Source organism: Chiloscyllium plagiosum, chromosome 18 (assembly GCF_004010195.1).
Source record: "Chiloscyllium plagiosum isolate BGI_BamShark_2017 chromosome 18, ASM401019v2, whole genome shotgun sequence".
Taxonomy (NCBI): Eukaryota; Metazoa; Chordata; class Chondrichthyes; order Orectolobiformes; family Hemiscylliidae; genus Chiloscyllium; species Chiloscyllium plagiosum.
This window is the reverse complement of record NC_057727.1, coordinates 49,871,958-49,890,277: the sequence shown is the minus strand read 5'-3', so window position 1 is coordinate 49,890,277 and position 18,320 is coordinate 49,871,958. Positions and strand designations below refer to the sequence as shown.

At 42.2% G+C, this 18,320-nt stretch overlaps 1 protein-coding gene across 6 annotated transcripts in view; it reads left to right on the top strand.

Moving 5' to 3' along the window:
• Nucleotides 1–18,320, top strand: part of LOC122559093 (contactin-4-like) — a 2,522,648-nt gene that overhangs the window by 1,021,916 nt on the left and 1,482,412 nt on the right. Inside the window, exon 1 of one of the 6 annotated variants that reach the window (XM_043708368.1) lies at nt 11,845–12,061. The exons of the other annotated variants lie outside the window; for them this stretch is intronic. The gene's annotated coding sequence lies outside the window, so the exon portion shown is untranslated. Of the gene's footprint in view, nt 1–11,844; nt 12,062–18,320 lie in introns of those variants that run through there. 6 annotated transcript variants of the gene reach the window in all.

Genomic DNA, 18,320 nt, shown 5'->3' with positions numbered 1-18,320 from the left:
TGTCTGTGCAGAGGTTTTACATTCACCCCATGCCTGTGAGTGTTTCCTCCCTTAGTCCAAAGGTGTGCAGATTAGGTGGATTGGAAATGCTAAATTGCCCATAGTATCCAGGGATGTGCAGGCCTGGTGGATTAGCCATGGGGAATGCAGATTACAGGGATAGGGTGAGGCTAGCATCGGGGTAAGATGCTCTTTGGAAGGTTGGTGTAGGCTTGATCAATTAAGTGCCCTCTTTCTCCACTTTGTGAAGGGATACCTCATTCTGTTTTTCACAAAGATTATAATGAAATCTGGTAGCTGATTTAGATGTTTGGCTAGAAACTGGTCTAACCTTTTAAGCCTTGGGTTTTTGTCATGTCATGTCCATGATTTTGTCCAAATGCACATGTGGCATCCATTGACCTGCAATCCCAGTTCTGCAGGGATTAACTGGCTTTCTCCACAATATTGTGTGGGCTCCTATACAGGGGCTCAAACACTCCCACCCTTGCATCTGTCCATACCATCAGCTGATCCCCAGTATCCCACTTCTGTGTTTTGTTTGGCATCAGCAACAATGTATTTTGCTGATGTCTCATTCCAATGTTACAGGCTGCTATCGGTGAAATTGCTGCAGCTGCAGCCACAGATCACAAGCCAATTTATATTTGTTCACCTCTCATGTCAGCTGATTCAACAATGTTGGTGTGAGGTCCTGTTTGGGGGTCTGAAAGATCCTACCTGTTTCTAACTCAAGGGGAGAGTACACTGTCTCCACAGTTTTTTATTCGCGTATATTCATGAAGATCAGTGTAATGCTTTATCCCATATTTCTGAAGTTAACACTAGAATTCCTTTCATATTGTTGTGTTAATGGTCCTGTTGATGTACTCCATTACTTCTGAAGATTGAGAATTGTGAAACGTATGCCATTTACCCTCTATCCCCAGCAAATTTAGGGTGATTTGCATCATCAGTCCCATAAAATGGCTCCCCGATCCGATTCCTTTATCTTAGGTAAAACCCACCATGAAAATAAATCCTTTATGAGTATTCATACCATCCATACAGCTGTAGTCAAGTCCTCCACCCACTTTGTGAAATTATCCACGAGGACCAGGCAATCCACACAGAAGACCATTGAAATTGATCTGTGTGGATCACCATGAACCACCCACTTGTTGGGTTTGACCTTCCTGTTATGTGAGGGTCTGGGTTATCCTGTAGACAGACCAAACATCCTTTCGCATGGGACTCCATGGCTGACCTAATCCCTGGCTATCACCCACATTCCCAGGTTCTCTCACTTCCTAGATGTCCCACACCCGGAGCCTCCCTGGACCAATTGCATTCACTCCTGTTGGTAACCATTAGGCAGCACTCTCTTGTCTCCTTGAATACCAAGCATGCCTTCACCGCTATATCATGAGTCTGCCAGAGTCCTCTCTAATATTTTCCTCTTTGTTTTGCCTCAATTATAACCTTTATGCTGGACTCCTGTCAGCTCAGGGAGAAAAGGGAGAAAAGGGTAGAGACACAGATCCTTCCTCACTATTGATGGCTGCTACTATTACCCTTCAGTCCCCTCTTTGTCCAATGTGATTGCTGTTTTATTCCCCTCCCGCCAGATTCCAGCTTTCGAGTACATGTATTGTTGTTCTGGGTTCTTGTTATCACTTCCAAAACTGTTCGGAAGCATTGGGCTGGTGACCGCAGCCAAGGCGAATGCTCTTTGGGGCCAGGTAGTCATACATTTTGTACACATGTTGCACATGAACATTGAGTCCCAACAGATAATGGAGGACATGGGGAGTTCTTAGGCCTGAGTACCAGCAGCCCAGCCTGCTTGTCGAGGGTAGCTTCAAGGCCAACTACATTCCTCTTTCCAAGTCATAAATACCACACCTTCTTTTTCTTTCCCATTTACCACCAAGCTTGAGTTATCACAAAGATGCTTTGTCCCTCTGGCTATGTGCCTGCATGAATCCTATTCTCAGTGTCCCATACCTTCAGTGTGCCTCACCATCATAATCATTGTTTCCTGCCAACTTTGGTTCATTAAATGGTTTGGCATTTAGGAGCAAGGTCCACAAGGCTCTCAACACTGCTCATAGTGTCATCAATGACCCTCCCCAGTGACAAAAGCCTTGTTGATGTGATCAGGGTAACACTGCATGTTCTGATGTAAACTGCAAAATGTTTCACAGCTCAGAAAGGAGCCAGAAAATGTTGCCCACACAGAATATGCTTTCTCCATATCCAACATGACATGGGAGGCAAATGCTCCTGATAGGGCCCACCCGCCTGCACTAGGACTGTGCTAAGGCTTGAGTCCGTGGCCGCAATCTCCGGGCTGAAACCTCAGTTGGGGTATGGCTGCTCATGCAGCTACAGTCCGCAAATCAGACTTAAGTCAGCGGAAGGCACCTTCGTGTGCTTCTGTTTATTCCCACACCACCCCTTTTCAGATCAGCTGGAGTATGGAGGCTATCAAGGCTTTATGAAACTCCCTGCAGTATCCCATCAACCTCAGGAATGATCAGTCCCCAGATACACTGATCATTTCATTTCTTGTACTGTCTTCCATTTCCCGACCTCCGTATCCCTCTCCCCCAGGTTCAATGGTCAATCCTAGAATCTCTGCCTTGTCTGAGCCTTCCTGGGGTTGATCCCAAATCCTGCAATAGTTGCAATTACTGGAAGGGCTAAGCTTCTGAGAAGAGCGGTAGGTCATCCAAATATTGTACTGTTTGGGGAACTTAATTCTTTCTGCCCTTGTGCCACACACATTTGAATATGCAGGGACTCTTGTGAAACTCTTTCGACAGACAGGTCCATGAAACATGAACAAAAACCTACCGTGGACCTTAGCCATCAATGGTGTGGACCAGATCACATTTGACGTACAATACTGTACATAGTTCTGTCTCGCAGGGTACAGCTGCTGTCAAAAACACCACTGCTGCAAATGGGTACCCATGCTGGAATATTCATTTTCAACACATGGTCATCCACTATCATATACCAAGGTCCATCAGACTTCCATGTTGTCCAAACTGGTGAATTTACGCGAGTGACTAGGGGGTGCCATACATCCAGAGACCCAGGCAATGTTCTGGGGCCCTAGGTTAGAATCCAGCCACTGCAGATGGTAGAATTTAAATTCAATTAAAAAACTCCAATTACAAGTCTAATGATGACCATGAGTTCATTGCCAATGGTTAGAAAAACTTATCTGGTTCACTTATGTCCTTGAGGGAAGGAAATTGCCATCCTTACCCGAATGACTTGTGACTCCAGACCCACAGCAATGTAGTTGACTCTTGATTGCCATCTGGGCAATTAGGGATGGGCAATATATGCTGGCCTGGCCGGTGATGTCATTATCCGATGAATGAATTAAAGAAAAACATATACTCTTATTTATGAGTGACACTTTTGAGGTCTCCAAGTCTTGCTCGCTTCTTTTGGGAGTCATACTGTATCTGGGATTGAGAAATAGCATCCCCTTCCACCTGCATTTCCCTTTTATGCATTATTCCAGAGTCATGCTGATGTCCTGAACATCAGTGACTTTACACAGCATTATGCTGTGGTCAAATGGTCAATTATCATACCGAGTAACCTGAATCTAATTTTAACAGGGAGTTGAAAGAGGTGTGGTGTCCCCAGTTCAGTCCATCGCTTACTGAGCTACAACACTCAATTTAAACACACACATTCCTTCAGAATACAGCGAGGTGACCATCCAAACAGATTTTCCTCTTAATCGGGCACGATTCTCATGATCTTTCTCTCAAGTTAGCTGACCCAATAAATGTAGGGTTACAACCTACAACCTCAGGACTGCTCACTTTGCAATCATTGACTAAGCACCTGACTCCATATTTGCAGCATGTCTGCCTTGCCTTGCTCTGTCAATTAGTACAGGCTAACAACCAGGCAGCATGTCTTACTGTTTAGCAGTCCTCAGTCAATGAAGCAGACATCTTCCTGTACAGCACTATGCTACATCAATTTCACATCTGCACCATGTACCAGCAGGTTGTATGTCAAACACACTGCAGATGTTGCAAGCAGGCTGCCATGTCTTGAAGTCTTTGGGAATATTCCTCACTGAAGTCCATGGAGGTCTCCATCAATCAAGGAGTCCCAGCACAGAATGTCAAGAGCAGCCTCCAATACCAATCCAGGAGATTGGCAATGAATAGGCTCCTGGTTGGGGTATTCTCAATCAAAGGTACATGAAGTGGTCCTGGTCAGTCTTGGGGCTACAAGGTGGCCAGTCCAGGGGCTAGGGCCAATCAGCTCGAAGAGACACACAGACCTCATTCTAATTAGGTCACTTAAAGGGGTGAGTCATAGCCTGTTCATTGGGACCACCCAAGAAACTATCTAGGGAAGTGGAGATGGAGCGTAAGGGGAGCCACATCTACAAAGGGAGAATCAGGAAACTATTCTTTGGGATTGGGGCTGCTAGTTCTTTGGGAGTTGGCTATTATGAAGGGGGACAATTGATGCCAGAGGCAACTGGAACCTCCTCAATTGGAACTTCCAAGAATTTGTGGGTACTGGCCAGGGTGGAGGTTGGATGATGGAGAAAGTGAGGTCTGCAGATGATGGAGATCAGAGTCGAGAGTGTGTTGCTGGAAACGCACAGCAGATCAGGCACCATCCGAGGAGCAGGCCTGATGAAGGACTCTGGCCCGAAACGTCAATTCTCCTGCTCCTCGGATGCTGCCTGACCTGCTGAGCTTTTCCAGCAACACACCCTCGACCCTGGAGGTTGAATGATCCAGTCACCACTGGAGTATCCTGAGACAGGAGATATCTGAAGGGCCTGTGTGTCTCCTCCTCGTCTGGGAACTCCTGGCAACACCCTATCTCCTTGTGAGGAGTGTGAGCCAGGTTCTCATTTCCTGTGTTTCCATGCCTTTTGTATTGAGAAGCAATTGGTGGCACAGTGAAATGTAGATATGTGAGCCTCTCCTGCAGACCATGTCAGTGTTTGAGTCTGGTTGTCTGTAGCAGCCATTGAAGAGTGTGGCACTGGGAATGCACAGCCAGTCAGGCAGCATCCAAGGAGCAGGAGAGTCGATGTTTTGCGCATAAGCTTTTCATTAGCATACACTCAAACGTTGACTCTCCTGCTCCTCGGATACTGCCTGACCGGCTGTGCTTTTCTAGCACCACACTCTTCGACTCTGATCTCCAGTGTCTGCAGTTCCCCCTTTCTCCTCTCTATGGCAGCCACCAACCTGTCGATGGAGGAATCTGGATGGCTGCACTCTGAGCACATTTGGTTGTCCCTGCTCTTCCCTGTGCATGTGGATGAAGTTTCTGATTGCCAAGACCACAGGGCTGTGTCCTGTCTGGAGCTGAGCAGTCACTTCATATCTGTCAATCCCTCAGCATCCTGGGCTGTCTCTGCATTGGAGTGCTCAGCAGACTTTAAGTCTAACACATCCACTGAGAGGTCAGTGTGGGAGGCAGGGGTGCAGAAGGCAGCCGTGTCAATGGTTCTGGTCTTGATCGTCTCATCCTCAGAGATCGACAAACGAGCTTGTTATTTGTCGAACTCACAGAAATCTCACTGGTAATTGGAAGGCAGAAGGGGGAGAATACGTTACAGCCAATGATGTGCAGCTAATGGCACTGACAGTGGAGTAATGCAAGTGGAATGAGGAGTGGTACTTACTCTGTCAGTGGGACATGGGTTTCTGAGCATTCACGCATGAAGGTTCCCACTTTGGCCTGCAAGGGCCAGGATTCTTTTCTCATAGCGGTTCAGGAGAAAATGTTGAGCACCGCTCCAACCTTCCAAGTGCTTTCTGCCATTGTCTGGGCTTTTCTGATGGGACTGTTGGCCATTCCTTCATACCACTCAGACCAACTGAATTGGTTTGCAACCTTGGGCCAGGCTATCAGATCTGGTGGTGTAGTGTCTCTGCAGGTTTTCCATTAAGAGGATATCCTTTCTCACCAACACGTTACCTGCCAAGACCTTGAGATCTCTGTCAGAGAATCATGGTGCTGTCACCCCCTTCTCCAACATTTTCGCATGGTATGTACATTCCCAAGCAATGTGGTTTCGCAATGCCAGAGTTCATCTGAGTTACTCAGTGCCCTTTTAAATATGATGAAGACACCAGGCATGTTGATCTTTTGACACCTGTCTACTGAGTGATGAGTTGTTCAGTGGATGGTAAGTTGGGGCTAGAAACAGACATGAGCGTGCTATTAGGGCATGGTCAGTAATTATTGAAGAAGTACACTTCTCCATATAATGAGACATGTAGGACCCAGATAATGAGGGCATGCCTCCATCATTCATCAGCTTCACTTCAACATGTCCAGCAAATTGTTGAAGATGCCATCCCAGCATATTACATCAAAAAGGAGCTGCCTTCAGCGCTCCAAAAACACTTACTCTCCCATGGCCACAGGACCATATTCCCCCAAACCTTTGAATGAATTTGATGAGAGACCCTTTGACATGGCTGAGACGATGCCTGACAGTTCTCTGCTGGTGACATGTGATTCTGCTGTCAATTTGGGCTGACACATGCTTTGGGCTGTGAAGTGATGCACCTGGGAACCATACATTAAAGTATTCGCCCCCTCCCCATCCCAGAATGATCCCTACTGAGGCATGAAAAGTGTCCTGCAAGTGTGTCTGCACCAAAGGTCACATCAATACAGCAGCACTGCTAGACCTTCGCTCTGGCTGAAGTGCCACTGCACTGATGTGGCAAGGCAATGTAGGTAAGGCAAGGTAGAGATGCCATGAGCAAATATCTGTGCTGCTAAGCATGCAAGCATGAAGAAGGCAAGTGAACAGGCCTGAGATGCAGTCCAGTTCAGCCCTTAAGTTGCATGCCATTCCACGTGTGCAATGTCCCAGTTGCAGCTTTTCAGCTAGTTGCTCGTGCACCCTGCAATTCAGGTCAGTGCGACCTAAATAACATGTAAAGACATTGGAATGGCTCCATGGTGGTTATGAGGGTTTGGCAAAAGAAGCCATTGTCCATGCATGAGAGGTGCATCCGGCTGATGCTTATGGATCGTACGCTGAGATGCTGCTTAGTCTTACAGAAGGTGGAAATACTTTGAATTAAGTGGTGATCCGAGTTTGCCAGCTACCTGCGCTGATTTCCAAACCTTGTTTTTTCAAAATATGTCTTATTTGATGCATTTGGTAAGATAAAAAGCTGAATAGTAATGAACTGAGGTGAGCCATTAACAAGACATTTGACAAAGAATAATTGCCCTTCATTGACAACTTACCCAAGCCTCATGGAAAACTCATCCTGCTGCTCATCAAAAACATAAAGTTGGAGTGAAATGCTCCCGACATTGATATCGGCCTCGTTAAACTTGTCCAATTGTGCCATAAATCTCGTCATAGCCCATGTCGCTTAGACATATATAAGGTTCCACAGAATGTGTGCTTGGAAAGCTGATTTCATCCAAAGTGTAACTCTAGTTCAGTTAGCGCAAACCATTGGTGAATATTTGATATGTATGTACTTTTTCTCAATCTAGTGCTCATTATTTCATAAAATCTTAGAAATATCTTTCTGGGCACTGATTGGAATTGGTAGATGCCATTGGTGCTTAAATATATAGCATGTTGCTTGAAAATACTGATTAATTAATTATCATCTCTGTTATTGTAGAAAAACGAAATGAAGTGATTTTATTCAGTCTTCTCGAATGAGTTCAAGGATCCTTTCTGGTTTTAACTATTCAGAATTCCAATCATTTCCACTGATGCTTTTAGAAGTTATGATTGAAGTTTACTCAAAAATCCAAAATATCTATTCCTGCAACTTTGTGAACTCTGACTGCTTGTTGTACTTTGATAAAAAGGAGATCTGTGTGCCCTGTAGAAAAGAAAATAATCAGATTTAGCCAGTAGAGGGCTCAGGTTTTTTGCAAAGAAGAGGTCTGTGAGACAGATTTGCTCAAGATGATTTGAAAAGGTCAGTTTTGTAGAAGACAGCTTCCATTAATAATTATTGCTGTAACTCACTCCAGAAAATCACAGAGCAAATATCTTAATGATTGCAAAAAACATATTTGAGGTCCCCATGAAGAACTGAAGGATAGAATTACCAGCAATTGCTTTGTACGTGAAAGCCAGTTGTTGCCTTATTGATGGCCTTCTCTGTAGAAGATGCAGTGTCACGATTCAGAGCAAACTTTTCTCTCTCGCCTCGTAATCATACAGATCAGATTTGGATGTGATTACGTGCACAGTTATGCACTTGTTCTGATCTTGCCCTCCCTCGTACGAGAGGGTATTGTGTTTCAGATGATCGAGCACAAAATCTTTTCGTATTTAGTATTTTGAAGTTTCTGCAATGTATTTTATAATCTGCAAAGGCTATACAGGGGAGTTTGTAATCATGAAAGACAAAGTCACAGAGGCTGAAGGAACAAGGAATGTACTGGATCTCCCATTGGGGTTAAAATAACTTGAGCTTCAACATAAGTTTAAAAAAAACTGTTGTTCAAGGGAAGAGCAAGTCGGAAAGGAGGATCACACCCATCATGTTATCTACTAGAATTATGGTTTATTCTAATATGCAAGTGCATGTTTTTTATACATATGTTTACAGAGTTACACATATGTTAAGTTTTTTTCCTATATGTCTATGGTATATAGTTATATTCATTCTCAGTCTATGCTAAACTAAGTGAAAATATGATTGTTCACTGATTCTTTGTTCAAGGAATGTAATGTAAACTTTTTTTGTTTGAACCTGAATTGAAGTTAATGATTTTTTATAAATACAAGTGAGAAGTATTTCTCATTCCTTCATAACTCCACTGAACCCTGCTAAGAAATTTCCCAGTTAGAACACATCCTTCAAATTTTCAGTATGCCAAAGCGAATTAAAAAATATTTTGCAAATAACTTATTTTCCTCCCTGCCACATTTGCCTTTACATTTTGGATAGATTAGAATTGTTACCCTTGTGCTTAAAACAAAACGGCAGTATTGAATCATGAACTTCTTCTGAATAAACTGAAGTACAGAGAGGAATAGGGCAGAGATGTGTCAAGAAATAATTTAGAAAAGTACATTTTTCTTTTCTATAATATGATCCCAGCTGATGTTATTATCAGACAAGTCAGATGCCAACAGGAACCTGGTTTAACAGATTATAAATTTATTTATTTTGGCTTTAATGAAGTGGTCTCTGGCTGAAACATAAGCAAATGGGCTGCAGATTTTGCTTTCACAGTTAAATGAAAGTTTCATATACAAGTTATGAAGAAAAAATCAAATAATCCAAATTATCAACTTGGAAGATAAGTTCAAAGGTTTCAAACACACAGGTAAAGTACCTGTCCATTCATTGCGAAACACTAGTCCATAACTTTAGAAAGGAACAAAACAACTTTTGTAGTGTACCCTGAAATAACTGCACAGAGGTCAATATCCCATCACCAAATTACCCTTTATTTACATGTGTACAGTACATAGGTTCTGAGCAGCCAGCCCGAGACTGAGGAGACCTTCTGAATCTCCTATTTATATGTCAGCCAGGGCTCCCTGATTAGTCCAGGTTAACAACCCCAATCAAGAACCTCAGTCATAGAGGTCCTGGTCCTGGTTCCAGTCACGAAATACCCAAAATCCCACTGCTGGTACAGTTACCAAAAACAGCACTCATATTACACTTACACTAGAAAACTCTGTCGAACAACATGGTAGATTTAAGTCATGTGATAAACTTTTAAACTCCTTCCTGGAGCGACCACGGACCTTGAGAGTCAACATTCTAAATTCAGTAACCACTCCTGGGATTTTATTCTCACACTTCAGATCCGGGATAAACACTGACTTTTCACATCAAAGTAATTTACCTCACTAAATCAATAATTTCCTTCTAAGGAGCTCTGCTATATGCAGCCATCTTGTTCCAAAGTCTTCCCGGGACTAAACCCCTACCCAGTCTAAACAGTGACATTAAAAGTCTTTTAGTTTTGGATCTTGCCCTTCAGTTTAAAAAAAATCCAGAATTAACTATTAATATTTCAGGCCAATTACTTCCTAAGCTGGGTCACAGAAGTTCTAAAGTAAATTCACTTGACATCCAGCCTTCAAAACTGTTTTTAAAAGAAATCGCTATGGTTAAGAAATATTTACAAGTTAACCATAAACTTCAGACACAGAAAAACTCATCAGTTGCCAAATCAAGATCCAGATCCAAATTCACCCCAAATACTATACCACAGTTTACACATTTAACGTAGCCTTGTTCTCATAATAGAAAAGATTTTCAAATTAAACAAAGCATTAGTGACCTATTACAATCAGAGCCATTGATTGTGTGCTTTTGTTGTTGCATTGTTTGTGGATGAAGGCATTTGTTGTTTTGTTTCTAACCACTCGTCGAATAATTTTGCGAAAGATACTCAGCAGGTCTGACCGCATCTGTGGATAAAGAAACAGATGTTAACTCGGTTTCTCTCTCAACAGATCCTGCCAGACCTCCTGAGCTCCTCCAGCATTCACTCTGTTTGTTTCTGATTTCCAGCATCCACAGTGTTTTGTGCTTATTAACACTTGTGGCTTGCTTGAAATAGAGTAAATTTGAACAATCGCTGTTTAAAGAGAGTAAGGGCATTGATCTGACAACCTTTGAGAAGGTTTAAAGAAGTGTAGCAATGTAAGCAATTCACACACCAGGGGGAGATCACTGCTTAGTATTTAGATTGATGAACCTTAGCTGCACTTCAGAAAAAAATGCTGTGAATCAGGTTGTGGGCCATTGACAATTGTAGAAATATAATTATAAGCTCTTTTTTTTAAGAAGAGAAAAAAATACTATGTAGAGAAAAGCTGTAATAGCTTTGAGATTTGGCAGAGGGAACTGCTTTTTATTAACATTGACACATAACCTGTTGGTAAAAGACACTGTCGGTGTTTGCTTTCAGAATCCTCTTCCTCCGATGTGCTGGTACATTAGTTATCACAAAATGAGATGAGTGCACTTTGTCAACATCATCTTTGCTCTAGCAGGAAATTGTTTTATTGCAGGAAAAACCAGTGTAATCAAACTGCCAGTATAGTAAAATAAATTACACTGTCGTGCGTGCCAATAACCACGTTGGTTTGAAGCAGGACTACAGTACAAACCCATTTAATGCACTGTGGCAAATAACATCTTCAACCTTTTGAAAGTTTAGTGACATTTAATTAAGTGCATATTCACATGAATAATGCTTTCTGCAACACACATGTGGCGAGTTGGCTAAATGTCACTATTAAAGGGGTCAAAGAATCTGTTCTGTGTTCATATACCAAAAATAAATATTTAAAACCCACAAATTTAACATGACTATTTTTAATATTAACCAATTAAAATATATATTCAACCCCACTGCCCACATAAAGGTATATTTGACAAAATTAATATGTGGCAGGTTTATTGTAAAGTTTTATGTTAGATTTAAATGCTTTTTCGTCCTTAGATTTGTGTTTTTTCTTATGATGATTTTGTTTATATTTAGTAAATACTGTGAAGTAGGTAAAGTAAATTCATGGAATAGCTATTGAAACATTTATACTTGGACATGTGTATAACAACAGGAACATGCACCGATAGTAAGATTGATGTTGATGTCAGAATAAAGCAGACTTGTGCTTGAACATAACGCTTCTGACAATGAGATTCTACAAACTACAATTACAAACTATAATTAACATTTTCAAATCCTAATCTCAGTTTGGGAATCTAGTTAAGAACAGCTGAAGACCTCGCTGCGTGTCCATGTGATTCATGTGCTAATTGTGTAGGTGCTTCGGGAAATGCGGTTGAGAAGCACTGTACTTCCTGATTAGTGCCAGTGAACAGACACACAGCACACAGTGTATAGCAGTTAAGTGTCTGGTCCCAGCTGAGAAAATGGTTCCATTATCTCCCAGCTGCATAGACAACCCATAAGGGCCTGTTATGCCTGGTTGATCAGTGTAGTTGAGGCAGTGACTTGCTGTGAGCCTGCACCTCTATTTGCCGTTACAGAAAAGTGGAAAGGAAACTGATGCTCTTTGCCATTTAGTTCTGTAAGTACACAGAAATATTTTTATTGGGGTGCAGCTGTATGGTATTTTAGAATCTAAGCATGCTGTTCTGCTGAGATGCTGAAAAGCATAGCTTGCAATTGTGATGAAAATGAGTTAACCGTGTGGTATCTTTGTTTATGAAAGGATTATTGTGTTTTTGTAAACTCAACTGTAGCTGTAAATACAAGCCTCAGTTATTGAAAATGCTCTCTATTTGTAGCAACTGTGAAATAATATTCACTGTATTACTGCTGACTAAAAGGCGTTTGATTTGCTTAGGATTTATATTTCCTGTGTCTTTTATGACAGGTTATTTTGTTGACAAATACTGTAGGTTTGGAGACAAAAGGGTAAAGAGGAAGTATTTTTTTTGCATTCATAGTTCTCACAGATAGGGACAGATCCAGGCAAGTGAGTAAAGGTATTTCGAACTGCCCTTTGTTTCAGGAGTTGCATCTGTGGTGCTGTTAAGCATCTTGCAACATCCTAAAATCAAGTGGGATAGCCAAAGGACATGGAACTCCTCAAATTGTGAATGAATATTCAGAACATTTGTTTCCGAGAATGTTGTAATTAAACTGCCTCAGTAATGGATCTAAGAAATGAAACATTCACACAGTGTGAAATCTGAGCGATCTAGTACATATTAGCAAAAGGTATGTGTTATCTAACATTTAATAGTTTTTTTTATGAGATTCCATTGTATCATTAATTGCATGGATGACAGTGTTAAAATGAACAGTTTCAGTGTTCAATTACAGGTAGCCAAGCTGGTTCCTTCTATTTACAACCTCAGTGAAAGCTTTGTTGTTAATGAGAGAGTGCAGATTTAAAGCAAACTGGCTATCTTCCTGTTAAGATGTTAAATTCACTCGAGGACAGCAGCACGATTTAGCTACTCCAGATTATTTATGTATTTAAACTCTTGTCCCATGCATTGTTTGTCTTGTTTAAAACCAAATACTTAAAATAAGCAGACTAATAAGCTTTTGCCAACTGAAAGAAAGACAGAAATCTCTTTAGCAAATATACCCAAAACCCCAAATAAGACATTGGTATTCTAAGTTCAAAGATTTTTTTCCAAGCTTAATTAAATGATCTAATTTATTTAATAGTGTGCCAAGTCAAAATAGATTAGAAATCCATTTTTTTATACAAACGTTTAGTGAAGTAATTTACTACTAATTTCTGACCTTGTGGAGTTGGTCAGTGATTGTTTTGGTCCAATCTAATTGCTCAACAATTGACTGCACTGGCAATATATTACTGTGTCCCAACCCTAGCATCATAAATCTGAGATTGCTCAATTAAATGCATGGACAGCTATGTCTATTTCTATTGGTCTGTTGTTTTTATTTCTCTCCAAGTAAAATGTTTATACTTACGTGTATGTACTTATCTATTTAGGGACCACAAGTTATTTTCCTGTGGATGTGCCAGCTTTAGCACTGCTATATACTACTTATTCATGGAAAACTTGTAGATCATATCGATTTTTTTTAATTGAAAAGAACATTGTAATTGGTTTCTTGGCAAAAAGAACATATCAAGGTGGGATTTTGACATAATATCATGGAAAACCTGATAACAAGTTTTAACAGTGAATGTCTTGATACAATCAAGGGGTGTGATAACATCAATGTGGAATTTATGACAAGAAAAATAGTGAAATTAATGGCCGTCACCAATATTGTGGAATGAACTGAACAGCAGCTTCAACCTTCTACACTTGTAAAATATGGAATTGAGGAAATACCTCAAAGTTCCATAAACTTAGCTACATTGATGTTTTGTCAAGAAGCTTTGTTTTAACACAATGTTCCCATTGTTGGAAGGATCGAGAGCAAGAGGACACAGATGTAAGGAAATTGGCAAAAGAAGCAAGGGAGGCATGAGTGAACGCAATATTTTTTTCTGCCAGTGCTTTTTATTTCCAGATTTGAAATGATCTACCTGAAAGTGTGGCAGAGGCCAGTTCAATTAAAATATTGAAGGGGAAATTGATTATCTGTTGGGGTTTTGCAGGGGAAGGCAGGGGAGTGACACCATGTACACTGTCCGTGGTGAAGTGACACAATGGGCTGAATGGCCTCTTCTTGAGCTGTGACAATTCAATGATTTTGTAAAAAAAAATGGAGGACATGGTTACCCACTAAACTTGTGGTGTGTTCAAGCATAAACAAACCAATAGTGTAATGTGCATATTAATTATTGCCAAGCAACCTCGTAATGCCAGGTATTACTTTTAGAAACATGTAACTGCTTTCACTTAAAGATTTTATTTAATGTAGATAGAAAATAGAATGTTTTACTTTTTCTTTGTTTCGTTATTTCTTTATTTTTCTCTTTATCCCATCCTTCTTTATCTTTGTTTATGTTATATTCTGCATAATATTTAATGTTTCATTAAACACATCAATTTTAATTCCTGGTTTAGATTCCAAAAAGGAAGTTTTAACTACCAGAAACAGGTCAAATATCCCCCACGTTCCCAGGAAGACATTACTGTTTTTAGAACATAACACAAAATCACCCATTTTGATTTCTTGAACGATGAAGTAACAAGCACTACTCTCTCAGGGGTAGTGCAATAATTGTCAAAATGAAGACGGAGTTGGGGAAATAAGAAGGGAACTAAATAAAAATGCTGTTGCTTGAGGAGATCAGGCACTTCAGCCCCTTAATCATACCCACTGGTCTCTAAAGTCTTCAAGGGTCTTGGTGGACACTGAGTTCTCTCTCTTCACAGGTATGGGCATAGTTGTAAAAAAGATGCAAGCAGTCAAGAACTAGAAACACCTTCACAGCCTGCTCATGAACCAGTTAACGGCTACTTTAGCCAAGCCTGATGTAGACAAGCAGGAGGTTGGAAAAACACAACAAGCCAGGCAGCATCAGTAGATGGAAGTCAATGGTTTGGGTGTAAACCTTCAGGACTGAGGTGGGTGTAAGGGGGGCTGCAGATAAATGGGATGGCAGGGGGGAGCAGGGTGGTGAAGTTGGGGATAGGTGAAGACAGAGTCAAAAAGTGTGGTGTTGGAAAAGCACAGCAGATCAGGCAATATCCAAAGAGCAGGAGAGTCAACGTTTCGGGCATAAGCCCATTCCTGATGAAGGGCTTATGCATGAAATGTCAACTCTCCTGCTCTTTGGATGCTGCCTGATCTGCTGTGCTTTTCCAGCACTACACTTTTTGATTCTGATCCCCAGCATCTGCAGTCCTTACATTAGCCAAGCAAAGGGTATGGCCTGGCTGGTCGATGGGAGGAATTAATCTGATTGGCAGCTGAGAGGAGTGGAAGGGAGGGGGAGGGGTTGGGAAGGGAGTTGGGGGAAGAGAGGTTATTTGAAATTGGAGAACTTAATGTTGAGTCCTCCAGGGCAGAAGATGAGGTGTTGTTCCTCCAATTTGTCATTTGGTTCATTGTGGCAATGGAGGAGGCCAAGGATGGTCATGTCTGAAAGGGAGTGGGAAGGGGAATTTAAATGGGCGGTGACTGGGAGGTCCAGTCGGTCCCTGCAGGCATAGCTGAGATGCTTGGCAAAACATTCCCTTAGTTTACGTTTGGTCTCCCTGGTGTAGAGAAGACCACAGGAGGAGCACCTGATGCTGTAAACGAGGTTGGGAGAGAGGCAGGTGAACCTGTGTCTCACCTGGAAGAAATGTTTGGGGCCCTGGATGGAGGTGAGGTGTTGGTGTACTGGCAGGTTTTGCATCTTTTCCGGTTGCAGGGGAAGGTACCTGGGGGTTCAGGGGGGGTTGGTGGGGAGAATGGTGCAAACCAAGGACTGTTGAAGGGAATGGTCCTTGTGGAAGGCAGAGAGGGACCAGGGAGGGGAAAATGTTCTTAGTAATGGAATCTAGTTGGAGTTGGCAGAAATGTTAAAAGATGATGTGTCAGATGTGGAGACTGGTGGGGTGGGAGATGAGGACAAGGGGGTCTCTGTCTTTATTGCATTTGGAGGGGGTTAGGTCCAGAGCAGTGGAACAGGGAATGGAGGTGGTGTGGTGGAGGGCTGTCTGAATGACAGAGGAGGGGACTAGCACATTGTTTGTAATAGGTGGACATCAGGGATGTTTGGAAGTGAATATCTCCTTGTCCGAGCAGAGGCAGAGGAGTTGGGAGAAGGGGATGGAGTTCTTGCAGGATATTGGTGGGAGGAGGTGTAGTCTAGGTAGTTGTGAGAGTCTGTGGGTTTGTATTAAACGTCTGTATGGTGACTGTTGCCGGAAATGGAAATGGAGAGTTCAAAAAAGAGGACGGAGGTGTCCGATGTGGACCAAGTGAATTTGAGGGCGATGTGGAAGTTGTGGGCAAAGTTGATGAACTGCTCCAGTTCAGCCAGATGCAAGACGCTGCACCAATGCAGTCATCGATGTAATGGCAGGTGATTTAGGGCACAGTCGGTACTGAAGAGGGACTGTTCGACATAACCAACAAGGATGTAGGTGTATCTGGGGTCCATCCAGGTGCCCATGGACACCCTCTGGACTTGGAGGAAATAGGAGGAGTTAAAGGAATAGTTATTAAGGGTGAGGACCAGTTCAGTGAGGCAGAGAAGGGTATTGGTGCCAATCCTTGCAGCTAGCCTATGAGGAGGTCCTCCGACCTGCAGATGGGGCTGATGTGCAATCAAAAGAAAACAAACAAGTTTTTTAAATGACTTACACAAGGAGTGAAATCTGCCATAAGCATTAAGATTTTCCATGGACTCAACACCACCACAAAATAAGAAACCACTTTTTAAAAATCATCACCAGATCACCTATTACATTTGTGTTAAGGGGAGATGATGGCCTACTTATGTTATTGTTGGACTATTCATCCAGAGAACCAGGTAATGTTCCAGGGATCTAAGTTCAAGTTCTGCTGTAGCAGATGGTGGAATTTGAACGAAGAGTATAAAACCAATTAGTGTTGAAACCCACTTGATTCACTAATGTACTGTAGGGGACTGGTGTACATGTGACTCCAGACCCACAGCAAGGTGGTTGACTGTCAGCTGCTCTCCCTGCAATTAGGGATTGGCTGTAAATGCTGGCCTAGCCAGTGACATCCACCTCCTGTGAATGGAAACAAAAGGACAAGAACTGTCCACTCAGGAAAAATGCAACAATAATCAAAAGGGAAGGGTCGGGGGAAGAAAACAAGTCCGCTCTTTATTTTCCAAATAAATTGTCCAACCAATCATCAAGGTTACTATTTAAAAGACCATTTAATGAGTACCCACCTCCAATGGGCATTGTAGCAATAACAAAGTGATGGAAGGATAGGAAAGGTTATGGGAAGTAAATTAAGATTAAGTTGGATGGGGAAATGATGCACTCAAATTCCTGCAGTGTCCACCTAACTGTAAAGACACTGACACCAATATTTGATGTTTTATAACTAGGCTGTTCAGACATGTTATTACACACTTGGAGCAGGTGGGACCGGAACCTGGGTCTGCTGGCTCAGAGGTAGTTATCATAAAATCCACACAATCCGTACAGTGTGGAAGCAGGCCATTTGGCCCATTGAGTCCACACTGACCCTCCAAGGAGTATCCCTCCCAGGACCAACCCCTGCATTTCCCATTGCTAATCTACCTAACCTTCACATCCCTGGATACTCTGGGCACTTTAGCTTGGCCAATTTACCTAATCTGTACATAGAGTCATAGAGATGTACAGCATGGAAACAGACCCTTCTGGTCCATGCCGACCAGATATCCCAACCCATCTAGCCCCACCTGCCAGCACCTGGCCCATATCCCTCCAAACCCTTCCTATTCATATACCCATCCAGATGCCTTTTGAATGTTGCAGTTATACTAGGCTCCACCAATTCCTCTGGCAGCTCATTCCATACACGTACTACTCTCCATGAAAAAGTTGCCACTTAGGTCTCTTTTATATCATTCCCCTCTTACCCTAATCCTATGCCCTCTAGTTCTGGACTCCCCCCACCCCAGGCAAAATACTTTGTCTATTTACCCTATCCACGTTCCTCATGATTTTATAAATCTTGAGAAGGTCACCCTTTAGCTTCGGATGCTCCAGGGAAAACAGCCCCAGCCTATTCAACCTCTCCCTATAACACAAATCCTCCAACCCTGGCAACATCCTTGTAAATCTTTTCTGAAGCCTTTCAAGTTTCACAACATTTTTCCAATAGGAAGGAGATCAGAATTGCATGCAGTAATCCAACAGTGGCCTAACCAATGTCCTGTACAGCTGAAACATGACGTCCCAACTCCTGTACTCAGTACTCTGTCC